This window comes from Mustela nivalis, assembly GCF_964662115.1.
Source record: "Mustela nivalis genome assembly, chromosome: 1".
Classification (NCBI taxonomy): Eukaryota; Metazoa; Chordata; class Mammalia; order Carnivora; family Mustelidae; genus Mustela; species Mustela nivalis.
The window spans coordinates 123,506,299-123,524,483 of NC_139020.1; the positions used below are offsets into that span (position 1 = coordinate 123,506,299).

General features: G+C 41.5%; 1 pseudogene across 1 annotated transcript; it reads left to right on the top strand.

Moving 5' to 3' along the window:
- The first annotated feature begins 1,321 nt into the window (after window positions 1–1,321).
- LOC309842312 (E3 ubiquitin ligase TRAF3IP2 pseudogene) lies at window positions 1,322–3,541 on the top strand (annotated as a pseudogene). The gene is made up of 2 exons: window positions 1,322–1,348; window positions 2,108–3,541. The product of its transcript is annotated as an E3 ubiquitin ligase TRAF3IP2 pseudogene (transcript).
- Window positions 3,542–18,185: the final 14,644 nt, after the last annotated feature.

The following is an 18,185-nucleotide window of genomic DNA, read 5'->3' on the forward strand; positions in this document are numbered from 1 at the left end:
CAGATGAATGGATCAAGAAGATGTGGTATATATACACAATGGAATACTATGCAGCCATCAAAAGAAATGAAATCTTGCCATTTGCGACAACATGGATGGAACTAGAGCGTATCATGCTTAGCGAAATAAGTCAAGCAGAGAAAGACAACTATCATATGATCTCCCTGATATGAGGAAGTGGTGATGCAACATGGAGGCTTAAGTGGGTAGGAGAAGAATAAATGAAACAAGATGGGATTGGGAGGGAGACAAACCATAAGTGACTCTTAATCTCACAAAACAAACTGAGGGTTGCTGGGGGGAGGGGGTTTGGGAGAAGGGGGTGGGATTATGGACATTGGGGAGGGTATGTGCTTTGGTGAGTGCTGTGAAGTGTGTAAACCTGGTGATTCACAGACCTGTACCCCTGGGGATAAAAATATATGTTTATAAAAAATAAAAAATTAAAAAAAAAAAAACCTACAGCTAACATCATATTTACTGGGAAAAAACTGAATGCATTCCCTTTCAGATCAGTGATGAGATGAGGATGTGTGCTCTCATCACTTTTACTCAACATAATGCTATAGGTTCTAACCAGTGCAATAAGGCAGGAAAAGGCATATCTATCAAAAAGGAAGAAATAAGAGTATCCCTATTTGCAGATTACATGATTACTTACATAGAAAAAACAAAGGAAGGAAGGAACGAAGGAAGGAAGAACAGAACAAACCCTCTAAGAACTAATAGGTGAATTCAACAAGGCCACAGGATACCAGATAAACAGAAAAATCTCAACTTACAAACAAGGAACACATGGACACCAAATTTAAAAATACAATACCATTTAAAATCTCTCAAAAAATTAAATACTTTGGTGTAAATCTAATGAAACATATAAGAATTTATACTTAAAAATACATGAAGCTAATAAAAGAAATCAAGAAGTCTAAATGGAGAGGCATACCATTATTTATGGATTGAAAAACACAGCGTGGTAAAGATGTCAGCTCTCCCCAGATTGATGTACAGTTTAATGCAATTCCTACCAAAATCCCAGCAATGTTTTTTGCAGATATAAACCATATTATAAAATTCATACAGAAAAGCAAAAAAACTAGGATAATTAAAACTACTTTTGAAAAAAAGAAATTGGGAGGAATCAGTCTACCCACTTTCAAGACTATTACATAGCAACAATAATCAAGACCACATGCTCTAATACAGAAAGAGATTCTGTGGCATTGTCCTAGATAGGGTGGATGGAAGAAGGTCACACACATGATATTCTACTTGACCTTGGCCAAAAGTTTGAAATGCTCTAAATGCAGAATTCTTGGAGATGTTTCAACAGTGTGATATACCTTCGGTGAGTCTATATAACATGGTATACCTGAATAAAAAACAAAACATCAAGTCTCTCATTTATCTTTGAAACTGAAGGAAAATACCTGAAATTTTCATTTGCCCCTTCTTAAATTGTTCATTAAGTTTGCTTTAAGGGAAAAAAATAGAAAGCATGAAATTCCACAGAAAAGAAAAAGCTTACTTTTTCTAGTAAGTAGTTCTTCAAATATCCAGATGGATGAGTGTGCTGATTTCAATAGAGAAGACAAATGTTGTGGGGAATTAGAAATTTTTATTAGATTTACTGGATGTAAATTAAATTTCTACCTCTAATAAGATGTTAAGGCACATATTACAGGAGAACCTGCAAGAAATTACACTAGTTATATTTTATAGGGTATTTTTCCTAACAATACTGACAAAGATTTGCAGCTGAAGAAAATGCAAAAGTGTATTTGTGTTACTTATAACTTATACATTATAAGTCACTATAAGTCTGAAGGTGAAAAGAGCTGATAGAGGGCCAGTCTGTCTGTCCTTGGTGGTGCTAAGAAACTAGAATGAACTGAAGCATTCCAGTGGAGGTTGATGAATCAGAACCATACCCAAGTCAGTTAACCAATCCCAGACTATTCCCTGGAAGAGGAATCAAACCACCTGCTCCAAATCTAAGGAACATGGCACCCAACATGGCACCCTTGTCAGTGCTCAAATCCCCTCAGTGTTCCTCAGGAGATTTTCTCAGGCTCACCCACCCCTAAAAATTGCAAATCATTTACAGCCTGTGATGCAGCAAGTCACCTGCCTGCGCATTAAAATCCTGGAGGAGGGTGAAGACAGCTTCTGGAAGAGACACCCAGACCTGAGCAAAGATTTTCCCTTAGGCTCCTCTGCAGCCAGCAAGCATGAGCCTGAGTCTGTGATTGGAGCCCTCCTCCGGAGCATCAGTTTTTTAATGGAAAAACAGAAACAACAGCTAGGATCACAGCTTTCAGCTGCTTCTCCTTTCACTAGCCATGACTCAGACAAATCAGACCAAAGTTTACCTAATGCCTCATCAGACTCCTCGGGCAGTAGCCAAGAGATGGTGCAGCAGCCCAGCCCCACAGCAACCGAGCAGTTCCAGATCTGCCTTCAACAGACACGATGTAGGATTCCCAGCCCCAGGATGTCCTGGGCATCCCCTGCCCCTCACCTCCATGTGTTTCTCCAGCACCACCCCAGACCTCTCAGGTCCAGGGAGTTCCCCCAGTTTAAACTTCAGACGTACGCAGTGTGTGCACAGATGCCACCTCCCGACCCGCCCCCACATGCTCAATGGAACTGTCATTACCATTGTCCTGGAGGTCCCTATCACCAGGTGCCATGTGGCCACCACTACCTTCGAGCAGCCTATCAGCAAGTGGTCCAGCCAGCTGTGCACAGGCAGCTCCTACCTAGAGCCAGCATGAGGGGCTTGCACCCCATGCAGAAGGTGGTCCTGAACTGCCCCAGCACCTGAGAACAAGGTCTGCACAGAGATCACTCTTCCCCAGGGTCCCTGAGGGACCAACTGTATAACCAGCCACCTAATCCAGCTGGAGTTCCTGAGAAGTCTTAGAGAGTCCTGCAGAACTGAGACCACCAGGTCCCCAGGCTCCATGCCCAGCTGCTGTCCCTAGACCCCCTAATAACCTTCCAACCAGAGGAACTCCAAAAATAAGCAGTTTCCCAGAAGAATTACGGAAAGTCTTTATCACTTATTCTATGGACACAGCCATGGAGGTGGTGAAATTTGTGAACTTTTTTTAGTCAACGGCTTCCAAACTGCAAGTGACATACTTGGGGATAGAATCAGAGGCAATGATATCATGAAGTGGATGGAACGCTATCTTAGAGAGAAGACAGTGATGATAATTGTAGCCATTGGCCCCAGATACAAACAAGATGTGGAAGATGCTGAGTCGCAGCTGGACAAGGATGAGCACAGCTTACAATACTAAGTACATCCATCGAATATACAAACCGAGTTCATAAAACAAGGAAGCAGGAATTTCAGATTCATCCCTGTGCTCTTCCCAAATGCTAAGAAGGACCATATGCCCACCAGGCTTCAGGACACTCACATCTGCAGCTGGCCCAAAAAGAAGAAAAACATCATGCTGCTGCTGCTTAGAGAGAGTACCTAGCCCCTTCCTGGGAGTCTCTGCCCACCCTTCAGGTGGTGCCCTTGTGACTCCCTCCATCCCCAGGCCCCTGAAGCCATGCTGTGCGTGGGGCCCCATTCTGACGAGGGGCCCATTCTGACAAGCACTCTTCCACCAGAGGCTGTGCGTTTGCAGTCGCCCTCAGAGGGTTCCTCCCCACCCCAGAAGACTGTCCTTCAGAGCACTCTTCCTGTGGAGACCTTCAGAGACACTGCCTTTGAGAGGCCATAGCTTCTCTGAACTCCTTTCTCTATTCCCCCAGCACGTTGCTCTGAAAAGTCTGATGTGTCCAGCCTGGGCCTCTCCCTGCTTAGCAAGTAGATAATATAAATGATGTTGCAATAAATGTAATGCCGATGCATTAATGCATAGATGACACCCCTCTGGACCAGTATTTAGCTCATGAGCCACAGAGTCAGTTCCCACTGACTGCCTCTTATTGCTCTGGCTGCTGCAAGGTTCTAATTCAAAACCAGCTTTTGAATTCTCCATTGAGACATTTTGTCTAGGCCTACTCTACTGCAGAGAACCCCAGCAAGAATAGCCTCGAGTGAAAGTCTAGCAAGCCCGTCAGTCAGTTCCCAGGAACCAGCCACAGCTTTGACAAGGATCCTGCCACCTGCTAGGGACTTCATCAGCCTCTGATGAAGTCAGAAGCTTCACCTACATGTAGGCTTAGACCTACATGCCCCAGGTCTAAGCAGACAACACCCACTAGGGTCTGGTCCCTACTTCCCTCTATGCTTGCTTTAGCTGGGCTCTTCCAGTTCAAAGAATTCAAATAGGTTTGCATCCGAGAAGGAGCACTGTAAGGCTATCTCTGGAGTGCTGAGGAGATGCATGGTCCCTTCAGCAACACCACTGTTCCTCTCATTCACACAAAACACATGTGTACACAAACACATATGTACACATACACAAACACTTGTTCTAGGGCTGCTTTACAAACTGCTGGGCACAAGGTTTTAGAATGTTATTTATAACAGGAGTCAATAACCACAGGCACAAACTAATTTGGAAAATAAAAAGACTGAATTTTAACATAAATTTTCTCTAATCATAATCAGGCTATTTTGGCTCATTGTTAACTTGCTGTCCGCTGAATTCAACCTATAATTTTTTCAGTGTTCCTCGCCAACCAATTTCAAGCAGAGCTTTTCTTTACCTGGAGTTGACTGGGTGTAGACCCAGGCAGAGCAGGCCAACAGGGAGTCTGGAATGATCAGGTGTGTGTTGCCTGAAGGCAGGAGGATCTTGGAATGTGGAGCCACATTGCCTGGAAGCAAGCTTCTCATAACAATAGCTACCATTAGTCAGCACGTCCCATGTGCCAAATATTTTATCTTGCATTTAAACCCTCCCCAATAGCACTACAGGATATCTATCACTATCCCCAACTGCAGATTCTGAAGCCCAGAAGGACTAGATGACTTAAGCCAGTAAACGACAAAACCAGATTGAACCCTTTCAATTCCAGGAACTACCCTTCTGTTACACACTGCTGGTTTCCGTCAAGGCTCATTACGAACTTCATTTCCTATGACCCTCTAATCATGCTGCCACCAACTACATCAAATTCCAAAGCTATTTTGAAAGGAAAAAAAAGTAATGAAAACAGATTAAATGTATATTGGCTTCTGAACTAACTCTTGCTAAAATTGAAGGACACATTTATATCCAGATAATGGCTGTGTTTTTTGTTTTCTCCTTCTTGTCTAGGCTCCTCATCTCCTAGTGGCTAGAACTAATGAAGGTGTTTAAATGCACAAGCACAGACACATGAGGACACATGCTAAATTTGTCTGTCTGGCATCTACCCTCAATTTTATCCTTGAAGTTGAACAGAGCTAGTCCCACCAATCCACTAGGTATTAACAGCCATGGGTATTTGTTCAAAGACAGCTGGCCTAATCCTCATTCCCAGCATTTTTTCCAAAACAACCAAGAAGACACCCTATTCCATAGGACATAAACCTGGAGAGGACACTGCCTAAAGACCACATAGAGAAGGAAGGTATAAGGCAAGAGAAGGTAGTCCTGATGACATTCTCCAAGGCCCTGAAACCAGCATGCCTCACGCTAACTACCCCTGGACTTTTCAGTTATATGAGATAACACAATGCTATTTGGTCTTAAACCAAACAGATGAGTTTTCTGTCACTTACAATTGAATGAGTCTGATGAGGGGTTTAATCTACATGCCCCAGGTCTAAGCAGACAACACCCACTAGGGTCTGGTCCCTACTTCCCTCTATGCTTGCTTTAGCGGGGCTCTTCCAGTTCAAAGAATTCAAATAGGTTTGCATCCGAGGAGGAGCACTGTAAGGCTATCTCTGAGGTGCTGAGGAGGAGGAAAGGACCTGAGCTCCAGGAGCAAAGATTCTGGTTGAATCAGTCTCCACCCGGAGAAGAAGAGGGACTGCAGGAGTGAGTGGTTTCCACGTTGCCACTCTGCCCTAGGAAGAGTCCGATATCTTCTCTCAGGGGTTTTCCTTTTGCAGTCACCCCACTGCTTATTCCTTCAACCTGCCATCTCTCTGCTTTGAGTTCCTGCTCAGGACCCCATAACTCTGACTGTCCACATTCCCTCTTGACTACCAGACTTCCTGAAGAATCCTCTTCACACGGTCCTTAAACTTCAACTCTGGCCCCTCAAAGCCTCTTTGCCTTGGCATTTCCTAGTCCATAATCCTGAAAAAGAGAAAATCAGATTGAACCGGCTCCTCTTTATGTGCAGGGCAACCTCATAGGTTGCCAACCAGTCAGTCTACAGAGAGACCCTTTTGGATCAGTAAGCACTTCTGATCCAATCAGCTTTAGACAGGGGTAAAATCTGTTGCTTTTACTTAAAAGGAATTGTGATCAAGACAAGTACCGTGACTGACTTCTCTAGTGTACCCTCTCATCCCCCAGCTCTGCCAATGCATGCTTTTCCTTCTACCTAGAATACCTTTTCTTCCTGCTCCCTCTTTTGGTGAAAAAGTCATCTCAATCACCTCTCCAGGAAGAGGGTGTGTTTGGTTCTCCCTGCACAATGCTACCTTCGTCATAGTACCAATCGTGTGCTAATGTCATTGTACAGACAACAAGATAATGATTTAACATTGTAATTTTGATTTCATTTTCTCTAGGACTACCTGATATCTCAAGGCTCCCCTCTCTTTGAGAAGTTAGACCTCTGGAACATAGGAAAACATAAGTAATGTATTCTTGGGTTTTGTGTTTCAAAACCAGACCAAAATAAATCTGGGTTTCATATACTGAGAAAGAAAAAAGTAGCCCCTGGCATTTGGGACCTGGCTTAATACTATCAGCCTGGCCTTGGTTTTGCTAGGAGCTGGCCCAGCACCCACAGATAGACCCGGGTATTCTCCTGTAAATCATAAAAAGTTTCAAAGAATGTAAGTGTCAGACAAGGCTACTATGAAGCCATAATGAATCAAGACAAAAACATGGCCAGCCCATAATCATGTCTGAACACAGTCAAAACGCAAAACCTTCCAGGTTACAAAAATACCCAACATCCTTCTCCCCCAACTAATATGAATGACTGCTTCTTCTTTACCAATTATAGCTTCAGCCTCTGTCTAATCTTCCCTCCTGCTAGATAAAATTAAGATACCCAATCATAGAATTACCCTACTTGCTGACAACATCCAATCCAGAGCAAAACCCCATTTTCTTAAACCCTTTCAAAATCTCTTAACCCAGGCGCAAATTCTATAAATCCTTTCTAACACCCTTTTACAGACAACACCTTGATTCTTTGTGGTATGTGTTCTCCCTCACTGCATGACATAATAAGCCAAATTTGTTCAACTACCAGTATGTTCCTGCTGGTCTTGGCTGGAGGGCATTGACATTCTAAGCCCTGAAGAAGTCAAGTCATAGTTTATGCCATAAATTAAAAGATTTGAAAGAATGTGTGTGGTCAAAGACATTCAAAGACATTTTTCCCCCAATCCCCACTCATAGTAGACTGCATAATATTCTATAATCTGGGGAGCTGAGTCAAAGGGGAGAGAAGATCAAAGGTAAGCACACTGTCATTATGCTACTAAAAAATAAGTAGCCTCTGTGGGAATACCGGCACATCAAGAACCAGTACTGTACTACACTAAGTAAGAAGGAAGAAACATGGACCCTGGTGGGTCCCTGGAGGGATACCCATGCCATCATTCTCCCACCCCTCCCAACCTACCTCCACCAAGCCCCACACACACCGAGCCAAGACTTTTGGAGGCAGTATGTGTAATAGAATTGCCAGATCAATCTGGAGATTCAAGAGTAAGAAGGATCTGGGCTCAGTTCTGAGGTAAAGTCCAGTAATTGGCAAAAGCCATGGAATTTCCCAAAGTTTAGCATCAGGGCCTTCTGAACCCAGTCATGTAGGGATCTTTATGTAGGTTTCATTATATAGGTGATTGATAAAATTACTGACCATTAGTGATTGAACTCAACCTCCAACCGAGAGGTCTGGGTACAACAGTGGACCTGAAAATTTCAAGCTTCTAATCAGAGTTTGGTCTTTCTAGTGAGCAGCTCCTATCCTAAAAGATGATGTGGAAGGACTTGCAAACAGTTGCCTCATTAGCCTAAACTCAGGTGTAGTTGAAAAGATAACAAAAGTTGCTCCTATCACTTTTATCTCACAGGAAATTCTAAGGAGCACTGTGCCAAGAACCAGGGACAAAGATAAAATGTATATTTCTTATTATTCCAAATCAACACAGTATATGGAACAGCCAACTGTCTGCGGATAACCAAGACTATTGTGAGAGCAGCTAAGACCCAGATCTGAAAAGGCCTTGTGCTTAGAATAAAGAATTACAGTTGCCATCCACATGGACCAGCTCTTAGAGACCAGAGAGAAATGAGATGAGATGCTCTGCATTTGCAATGTGGAAGATAATATTAATTTCTCCCCAACCCGGGCATTCTGATGCCCCACCCCGGAACTCAATTCAACCCCACAGAAGGAGACAGGCCAGGAAATCCTGAAGTGACCAAGATTACTTACATTGACCAAAATAAAGTGTCATTTGTTGTTAGAATAAAAGTTGAAAATAGAAATTAAGTTCTTCCCTGGAAAAATTAAAACAGTTTCACTTCTGGGCACCTGAGCTTGTTTAATGAGATCAACTCACTACTTTATGATCACTGCTCTAGGCGGAAGATATTTTTGAGTCTATGGACTTAAAGTCATGTCCACTTGTCTGTCTCCCTCACTAAACTCTTACTCCTTGGAATATTAGAACCCTGTATTATTTGTATTGACCCACAAGGGCCTATCACAGTGCAGGTTTTACATTTGCCCTGGATCAGCCATTATCCAACTATATGTCCTCAGGAAAATTGTTTAATTGCTTTGAAATCCCATTTCCCCACTTTAAAATAGGGACTCAACTGCCAAAAATAAAGCACACGTTTTCACCAATTATAGCAAAGACTAGTATTACATCGATAATAAGTATGAATTGTAGAATATTTAAAGAAAATGTGTTTTTCTATTTTATAGTTATATACTAATCAGAACTGGGTTAACTAGATTCAACTACTCCTTTAATCCAAGGGATTCAGAGTAGTCCTTAGGGAACCTAATTTAATGACTAGATAAGGCAAATTTGTAATTAGCGTATCAACTGCTTATATGGAATTAAGTCTTTCCAAAGTGCTTGAAGGTACTTGAAACAGTTTATCTTAAGTAGACCAACTGTTCTCAAACCTGGCTCATCAACAGAATCATATATAGAACTTTTTAATCACAGATATCCCTGGGCCCACCACAGAGATTTTGATTCTGTGGGTCCTGGTGGGCTCTGGAACCTACATGTTTAAAAAGTTTCCCAGAAAATTCCAGTGATCAGCCAAGTATGACAATTACTGCTTTTTAAAAAAATTCACTAGACAATGGGAACTCCAGCTGTATTTGAATTATTATATATTTCATATTAATTTCTCCTTTTTATTTTATATTAGAACATGTTTCTTTTTTTCCTTTTTTCAATTGGCATGTTACTAGTGAATGCTATGTCTTGAAGTTGTTTCAAAATAATCTGGAAAATTGAGAAAAGGGCTGGGATAGTAGGATAAAATGAAACAGTATGGGCCATGAGTTGGTAATTGTTGAACCTGGGGCATAGTACAAGTATTTTATTTTGTTTTTATTCTCTCTATTTCTGTATATATTTGGAACATTCAATGACAAAAAGTCTTTACAAATAAAACTGAGGTGTATGAATGAGTAAAGCCTCCTGCTTCTCTTCTCATAATCTCATTCCCCAGTAATAACTATTATAAGCTGCTGTGGACTCTTCTAGATATTTCTGGTGTGTGCTCTATATGAGTCTCCCTTTTTTTTATTACTTACGTGCCAGCGTTATGCCAGAACTTGTAATGCCACTGGTCTGAGAGATGCCTGCAAACTTTTCACAGGGAAATCACCACAGTCCCCTCACCAACCTTCCTCCTGTTTCTCTCACTCCTACCATCTCCTGCTTCTCCCATACGGGGGGGGGGGGGGAAAGTGCCCCTTTAAACCCCAATCTACCTGCCTGGGAGCAATTGCTGCATTTTTTTTTTCACAGCCCACAGGACTGTGTCTTCTCTAATTCTCCCCTCCTTGGGACCTATAAGATAGACGGATAGATGGATAGAGAGAGAGAGAGAGTGAAATGAGAGACAGAGAGAGAAAGAATGCTTCCAAATACTTAGGTCATCACCTGAATTTCTCCTTTATAATCCAGATGTATTGGGCTCTATGTATTCACAGGAAGAGCAACATACAATTCTATGGGCATATCCTAGCATGAGTGCACACACACACACACATACACACACACACACACATACACAAACACACATATAAATCTCTTTTGACCCTATCATGTACATACTTTGAAAAGTTTGTTAGAAGAACCAGCCTGGTAATAATTCACTGCACCTCATGTATAATAAGCAGAAATGCACCGGCCTTTATGATGAATTGCCAGGGTAACACAGGGACATCTTGTTTGCATTTCAATGCACCAAGTGTCAGATTCTTATTTCATTACTCGCCGGCACATTAGTGGACGGTTTTTAATTTCTTTTTTTTCCCCCTTTAGCAAAGCTCCGTGGAGACCTCTTGCTTTTGCCACTTGCATCAAGAGCAAGGTTGCATTATTTTTAAACGCTGTAGTGTCTGGGTCTCACTTGAAATGTTGCTGAATTAACAAAATAAATGATAGCATACTACCAGCATTTCCATCTGGCTTTTTTTCTTTTTTAAACGCAAAATTTCTCTTGCTTTTATTGAATTCATTCTGTAAGAGGGAGTTGGAGTATTTGTGGCATCTTCTTCATATTTTAAACTGGACAGTATTGTTTTTAGTAATGTTTTACTTTTTTTTTTTTTTTTTTTTTTTTTTTACCCAGGTTCACACTGTTCCTTATGTGAAAAAACCCGAGAAGCTACAAGAAACTATTCTCAGAGGAAATGTGGTTCTGAATTGCCTTGTAATCTGCTGGGAGCTGCTGGCTTCTCAGACCCAGCATGAGGTCCCTTGACCTGTCCCACATTTGAGGCAGCAGTCTAAATGTGGATGCCATATAGACTGAGAGCAGCCTTTTTTTCCCCCCCCAAATTCTCCCAAATATGTGAATTGAATTTTCTTCCTTATATTTTCCCATATACATGAGCTTTAATGGAATGTTCTTTAGAACAGTGATTCTCAAACTTTGGAGGCATCAGAATCACCTGGAAGGCTTGTTAAATTACACATGATTGGACCCCACCCCCCAGAGCTCCTCAACCAGTAAGTTCTGGGATAAGGTGCAAAAATTTGCATTTCTAACAAGATCCTGATTGACGCTGATGCTTCTGATCAGGAAATATATTTTGAGACCCACTCTAAGATTATAAGCCCAACTCTATCATTTACCTTCTGTGTGGTCTTGGGAAAGTTACTTTACCTCTCTAAGATTTAAGAATCCTCATCAATAAAATGGAGATGGTAATGGCACTTTCCTCTACAGCAAATTGTTGGAGAAAATAAACCAATAAATATAAAGCACCAAGAACAATGCCAGGCACATAGTAAGTCCTCAACAAATATTAAGTATTTTCCCTTCCTCCTCTTCTCCTCATGGAAGGGAGATGAGAGGTCCTATAGTCCAATTCTTCGTGCAGTACCTGAGTCCCTCCTCCAACCTGCCTGCTGTAATCACTTAGCTCTTATCCGGTCACCTCCAGATATGGGGACCTCCCTACTTCAGGGAAATCCTCTGTTTTGTGGCCAGCTCTCATTGGTAGAAAGTTATGCTGAAAGTTGAAACCTATTTCTCTGAAATTACATGTTCCCATCCTCCTGAGTTACAGAAAATAAATCTTGTCTATAATATTGACGTTTTTAATTCATGACATCCTACAAGCTTATCAACCCAATAAGTGGGCTTCAAACAGAAGCAGGTCTTCAACTTCTTGGTACAGTTTGTTGTGTTTATTAGTGACTTCAATGATGGATTCATTCATTTACTCATTGTTTCACTAGGCAAACTATGTAAGAAGAGCTCTGCTAAAGAAAAGCCTGGTAAAATTGGACAGAAACTGGACTGTGCAACTCAAGTAAGCCAGACTATGAGGTCTAAGCTTTATTCTTGGGTAGTGGAAGGCCTTTTACTAGTTTCAAACCAGAGAGTGAAATGGTCAGATTTGTATTTTATGAGATCACACTGACAAGAGTTTGAAGAATACATTGTTTGTGGTGACGTGGAAACCAACATTCATGGCCAGTACTTCTTGTGAGTTCATATATATGTTTATGGCTGATCCTTGCAGACATCAGTCACAACTAAGTGAAGAATAAGGAGATGATCTAGAGCAATGGAGAACTGAACTTTGACTTGATGCCCAAACTATGCTAACTTGTAGGAAAACAAAAATACTGTTAATTTTCAGGCTACTGCCTCTAACTCAGGGTTTCCAGAGTTCGTGTTTCTAGAAATTGTAGCCATGCCTCCTTAAGAATACTAATATTCAAGCCTGGAGAAGGAAGCAGGAAGATGACTTCCACATTAGGTGATAGGAATCTGCCCCATCCCTTCACTACAAGCCATGCCATGAAAGTAAAAGCCAGCTCAGGAGAGCAACTCATTTGCCAAGAATTCACCCATGACCCTCCTCACATTTATTCTCTTGCTCTATCTGCCACTCTCATCTGCCAGCAATCTTTCTCCCTGGCTCCATTACATGTCTCTCACCATCCTCATTTTTGTTGACCCATTCAGACCCCATTTTTTCACCTCCCACTCCTACTTGTATTGTATCCCCAGTTTTTAAAAAATTCTTAAGTTCAGCAACCAAACCAATTCCAGGTAAAGGATAAACTCCCTGGCCTGTTACCCTCACACCACCAGAGCAAACCGCCAGCCAGACCAGACACAGCCCCTACCTGAAGAGGGGATGAGAGAGCTCAGGGGTATATATTACCCTAACCACACCTCTACCCCTATATCCACTACAGCTCAGCACAATGTCTCATACATATGAGTCCTTGATAATTAGCCATTAAATTGAAATTACCTGGTGGTAATTTCTCTCCTTCACTTAGTATTTTCTTCCAATTCCCTAGGACAGAAGTGATTCACACTGTCTTAGGACTCTCAGGGCACCCAACTCATGAACAAAGGCCATAACTAGACATAACTAGACCTTTAGTGGAGCAGACCTCCCTCCCAACAAGGTGCCATGCATAGCTCACCACTCTCTGATAGAGGAATTTTCATACAGGTGCCCAAGCCACTCAACTAGTATATTGGCAAAACCAGGAAATGGGCCTGGCTCATCTGGTCCCAAAGCCTATTCTCTTTAAGACTTATAGACTGTACTGCCTTCATTTACCTACATAATATGTTTACACGGAGGAATGTCCTGCCCCCAAAGATCTCCCATACTAAACAGGCATCATGCCCTGTCCCTGAAGATGATTTCAGGACTGTACTGACAAAGAGACCCCACTGATCTGCCTAGGCCTGGAACTAGATTGAAATGAGTTTGGTCCTGCAAGTGCATGATCCTGTAAGTAAGTGCACCCTTAAATTTTGCACCATAGAAAGCTCAGTCACCTCACCCTGGTCCTGGCTCTAGATTCTTCTAAGATCTCCTTTTGATATCTTTCAAAAATACTATTTGAAGATAAATAAAATTATTTCATCTCTGGAGTAACATCGCCCACATGACTAGGACATCCCTCATTTGTGCCCCCCCCAACATCAACAGCAAAAATTTGGCCTTCATCCACAGACAGAAGTGTCTTTGTGAGAGCTGTCAGATCTAGCACACATTTGCCAAGGGACGTGGGAGGGGCACACCCACCCCATCCAACAGATGATAGGCATAGAGACCTCTTTCCTGACTGGTACCCCACAGTGACCCATAAACCAGCTCCAGTTGCTCTCAGCTGTGGTCTGGGAACCCCTGAAAAACAGTCGTTGACAATTACCCAGGGATGAAAGAGCCTTTGTGGAAGTCCAGGCTTCCAGTGAAGGCATTCCAGCATACCACTAGAGCAAAAAAAAAAAAAAAAAATACTAGTATGAATGCACTGGAAAGGGTAAGAGGAACAGCTTGCTTTACCTTCATCATCCTTTCCCCAAGATAGCATGGTTCAGGGCCAAGAGACATCTCAGCCTATGATTTCCCCTGTGGGGAGAAATGAGAGCATGTGAACAAACACCTGGCTTCCTGAGCTGTGCAGGATGCTGCCAAGTAGGTCCATTCCTCTCTCACTTCATTTGGAGCCCGGAGTCATGAGTTTTATGAGTAAGGGGCAGGAAGACAGGAAGAAAACAGCAGATAGGAATCCTGGAGAGCATTAAAAGGATGTGATCCTATTGGCAGTGTCAAAGACTCCATCAAACCCACTCACAACTCTGGGACACCTGGCCCACACCTCCCCACCACTGGCACATGGGCGTCCTCAGTATTCTGTGAGCTTCACCCAAACATACCCCATCTAGGGCCAGCTCTCAAGGCATGCTACCAATAGCAGGAAGAGCAAACTTTGGCAGAAGCCTAGGGAGTACGCACAGAAAGGCAGCCCAAACCTACGGGCCAGGGATAATCCATAAACTTGAGATTTCATGCCACTTTCAGTAAAACATAAGGGAGCCTGTTAGCACTTGATCTTCCATCTGTTGCAGAGAGAAGGCAAACAAGGTTAAGAATTCTACCACAAGAGGGAGCAAGAAGTGTGGAGTTGGTGTACCCAAAGAAGGTCTAAGAAAGCCTCAGAATCCCTAGCAGGAGTAATGAAAGGTATTCCTCTCCTGAAGTCAGTTAGTAAAAACAGGAGGAGGTGACTATGACTTCAAATACAAAGACAGCAACTCAAGAATTCAAGGAATATGAAAAATATGAAAAATCAATGAAATATGATCCACCAAAGAGTCACGATAACCTTCTAGTAATCAACCCCAAAGAAACAGACATCTGCAATTTGTCCAATAAAGAATTCAAAATAGCTGTTTTAAGGAAGCTCAATAAGGTACTAGAAATCACAGAAAGACAATTCAATGAAATGAGGGAAAAATTCTCAGTAAGGAAAGAATAGTCTCTTCCATAAATGGAGTTGGGGAAACTGGATAATCATATGCAGAAGAATAAAATTGAACCCTTAACTTACACCTTTCACAAAAGTTGGACTTAAACATAAGATCTGAAACCACAAAACCCCTAGAAGAAAACATAAGGAAAAAGCTCCTTTGCATTGGTCTTGGCAACAATTTTTTTGGCTATGACACAAAAAGCACAAGCAACAAAAGCAGCAAGTAAATAAGTGGGACTACATCAAACTGAAAGCTTCTGCACAGCAAAAGAAACAAACAACAAAATGAAAAGGCAACCCAAAATATACTTGCAAATCACGTATCTGATAAGGAGTTAATATCAAAAATACATAAGGAACTCATATAACTCAATAGCAATAAGAATAATAATCCAATTTAAGAATGAGCAGAGTATCTGAAGAGACATTTTCCCAAGAAGACATACAAATGACCACCAGGTACTTAAAAGGATGCTCAGCATAGGGGCGCCTGGGTGGCTCAGTGGGTTAAAGCCTCTGCCTTCGCTCAGGTCATGATCTCGGGGTCCTGGGATTGAGCCCCACAGAGAGGAAGAGAGCCTGCTTCCTCCTCTCTCTCTCTGCCTGCCTCTTTGCCTACTTGTGATCTCTGTCTGTCAAATAAATAAATAAAATCTTTTTTAAAAAAATGATGCTCAGCATAACTAATCATCGGTTAATAGAAATCAAAACCATAATGAAATATCAACTCACACCTGTTACAATGGCTGTCATCAAAAAGACAAGAGATACACAAGAGATAAGTGTTGGCAAGGATGTGGAGAAAAGGGGACTTTTTGTGCATTGGTGGTGGAATAGCAGGAAGATTGCTTTAAAAAATTAAAAATAGGGGATGGGAGGTTGGGGGAACCAGGTGGTGGGTATTAGAGAGGGCACGGATTGCATGGAGCACTGGGCTGGGTGTGGTGCAAAAATAATGAATACTGTTATGCTGAAAATAAAAAACAAATAAATAAATATAAATAAATAAAAATAAAAGCATTCATTCTTTAAAAAAGAAATTAAAAATAGAACTACCATATGATCCAGAAATACCACTCTGGGTATATACCTAAAGAAAATGACATCAGCACCCCCAAGGAAATACCTGCACTCCCGTATTCATTGCAGCATTATCACAATAGCCATGACACAGAAACAACCTAAGTGTTCATATAAAGATGAATGGATAAAGATTTGGTCTCTATCCCTATCTATCTATCTATCTATCTAGATCTATCTCTATCTCTCCATCTATCTATCTAGATCTCTAGATCTAGAAAAAGAGAGACAGAGAGAGAGATACACAGAGATAGTAGAGATATAAAACTCAGCCTTGAGAAAGAAGAAAATCCTGCCATTTGCTACATGTATGGACCTTGAAAGCAACATGCTAACTGAAACAAATCGGAGACAGAAAGACAAATACTGTATGTTCTCATTTAGACGTAGAATCCAAAAAAGCCAAACCCATAGAAACAGAGATTAGAATGGTGGTTGCCAGAAACTGCGGGGTGTGGGAGAATGAAGAGATGTTGGTCACAGGGTACAAACTTTCAGCTGTAGATGAATACGCTTTTGGGATCTAGTGTACAGCATGGTGGCTATAGTTAGCAGCACCATATCCTGTACTGAAAGCTGCTAAAAGAGTAAGCTTAAGTAGTCTCACCACAAAAAGAGAAATGGTAATCAGGGGATGGAGGTGTTAACATCCTAATGTGGTAATCATTCCACATTATGTAAGTTGATCAAATCACCATGTTGTATACCTTAAACTTACACACTGTTGTGTATCAACTATACCTCAATAGAGAAAAAATTATCTCATTCTTATAAATTTATTTCTACTTTTCATCAGTCTTGTGTACGTACATAGAAGCCCCAAGGCTTCTATAGCAAAAGAAATACTCAGGACGTTGCTTGAGCCATGGTGCTGTGAAAGGAAGGAAGTCAGACCTGTATGAAGCCATTTTTGTGGTTGATCCTGTAATAAGGAATGAAAGTAAGAGAATATGAAGTGTCCAATATGAGATAATTTTTCCACTTTCCTTTTTCATACCATTTAATTTGCATGGATTTTTTTAATAATAAGCATGTGTTATATTCATGATGATAACATATAGTGAGGCTTCTTTTTTAAAATAAATCTCTATTTGCAAAGGAGGAGTCCCTTGCCAGGTACTCTACAATTCTTTTTGAGTTAATTCCTACATTATAACAGACGTTGAGAACAGACTACGTGGCAGGCCTGAAGACATGGACCATAGCCTTGTAGGCGGAAAAATTTCTGTGGACTTCTATGGGATTCAACTTGGATTCTTTGCTCCTTGTATGTAAGTGCCCTCACACACACACACACACACACAGGGCCAATTTTCATGGCTTTAAATAAATTTTAAATTTGCCAACAGTTTCTAAATTTGTCTCTGCAACCCAGACCTCACCTAAAAGCTGCAGATTCTGTATATACAACTACCTGCCTGACATTTTCTTTTTTTTTTTTAAGATTTTATTTATTTGACAGAGTGAGCACAAGCAGGGGGAGCGGCAGGCAGAGGGAGAGGGAGAAGCAGGCTCCTCACTGAGCAGAGAGCCCAATGCAGGGCTCAATCCCAGGACCCTGGGATCATGACTTGAGCTGAAGATGAATGCTCAACTGACTGAGCCACCCAGGTGCCTCTGATATTTTCACTTGTGTATATTATAAGAATCTCAAAATTAATATATGCCTTACTACACTCTTGAATTCTGACCATCTCCACTGTTCTGGGCTGAACTGTACACCACTCCCATCAGGTTGTTATACTGAAGTCCTAATGCCTAGTACCACCAAATGTGACTATGTTTGGAGATAGGACTTTTTTTTTTTAAGATTTTATTTATTTATTTATTTATTTATTTATTTATTTATTTATTTATTTGACAGAGAGAGAGAGAGAGAGCACAAGCAGGGGGGGCAGCAGAGAGAGAGGAAGAAGCAGGCTCTCTGCTGAGCAGGGAACCTGATGTGGGGCTTGATCCCAGGATGCTAGGATTACAATCTGAGCCAAAGGCAGACGCTTAACTGACT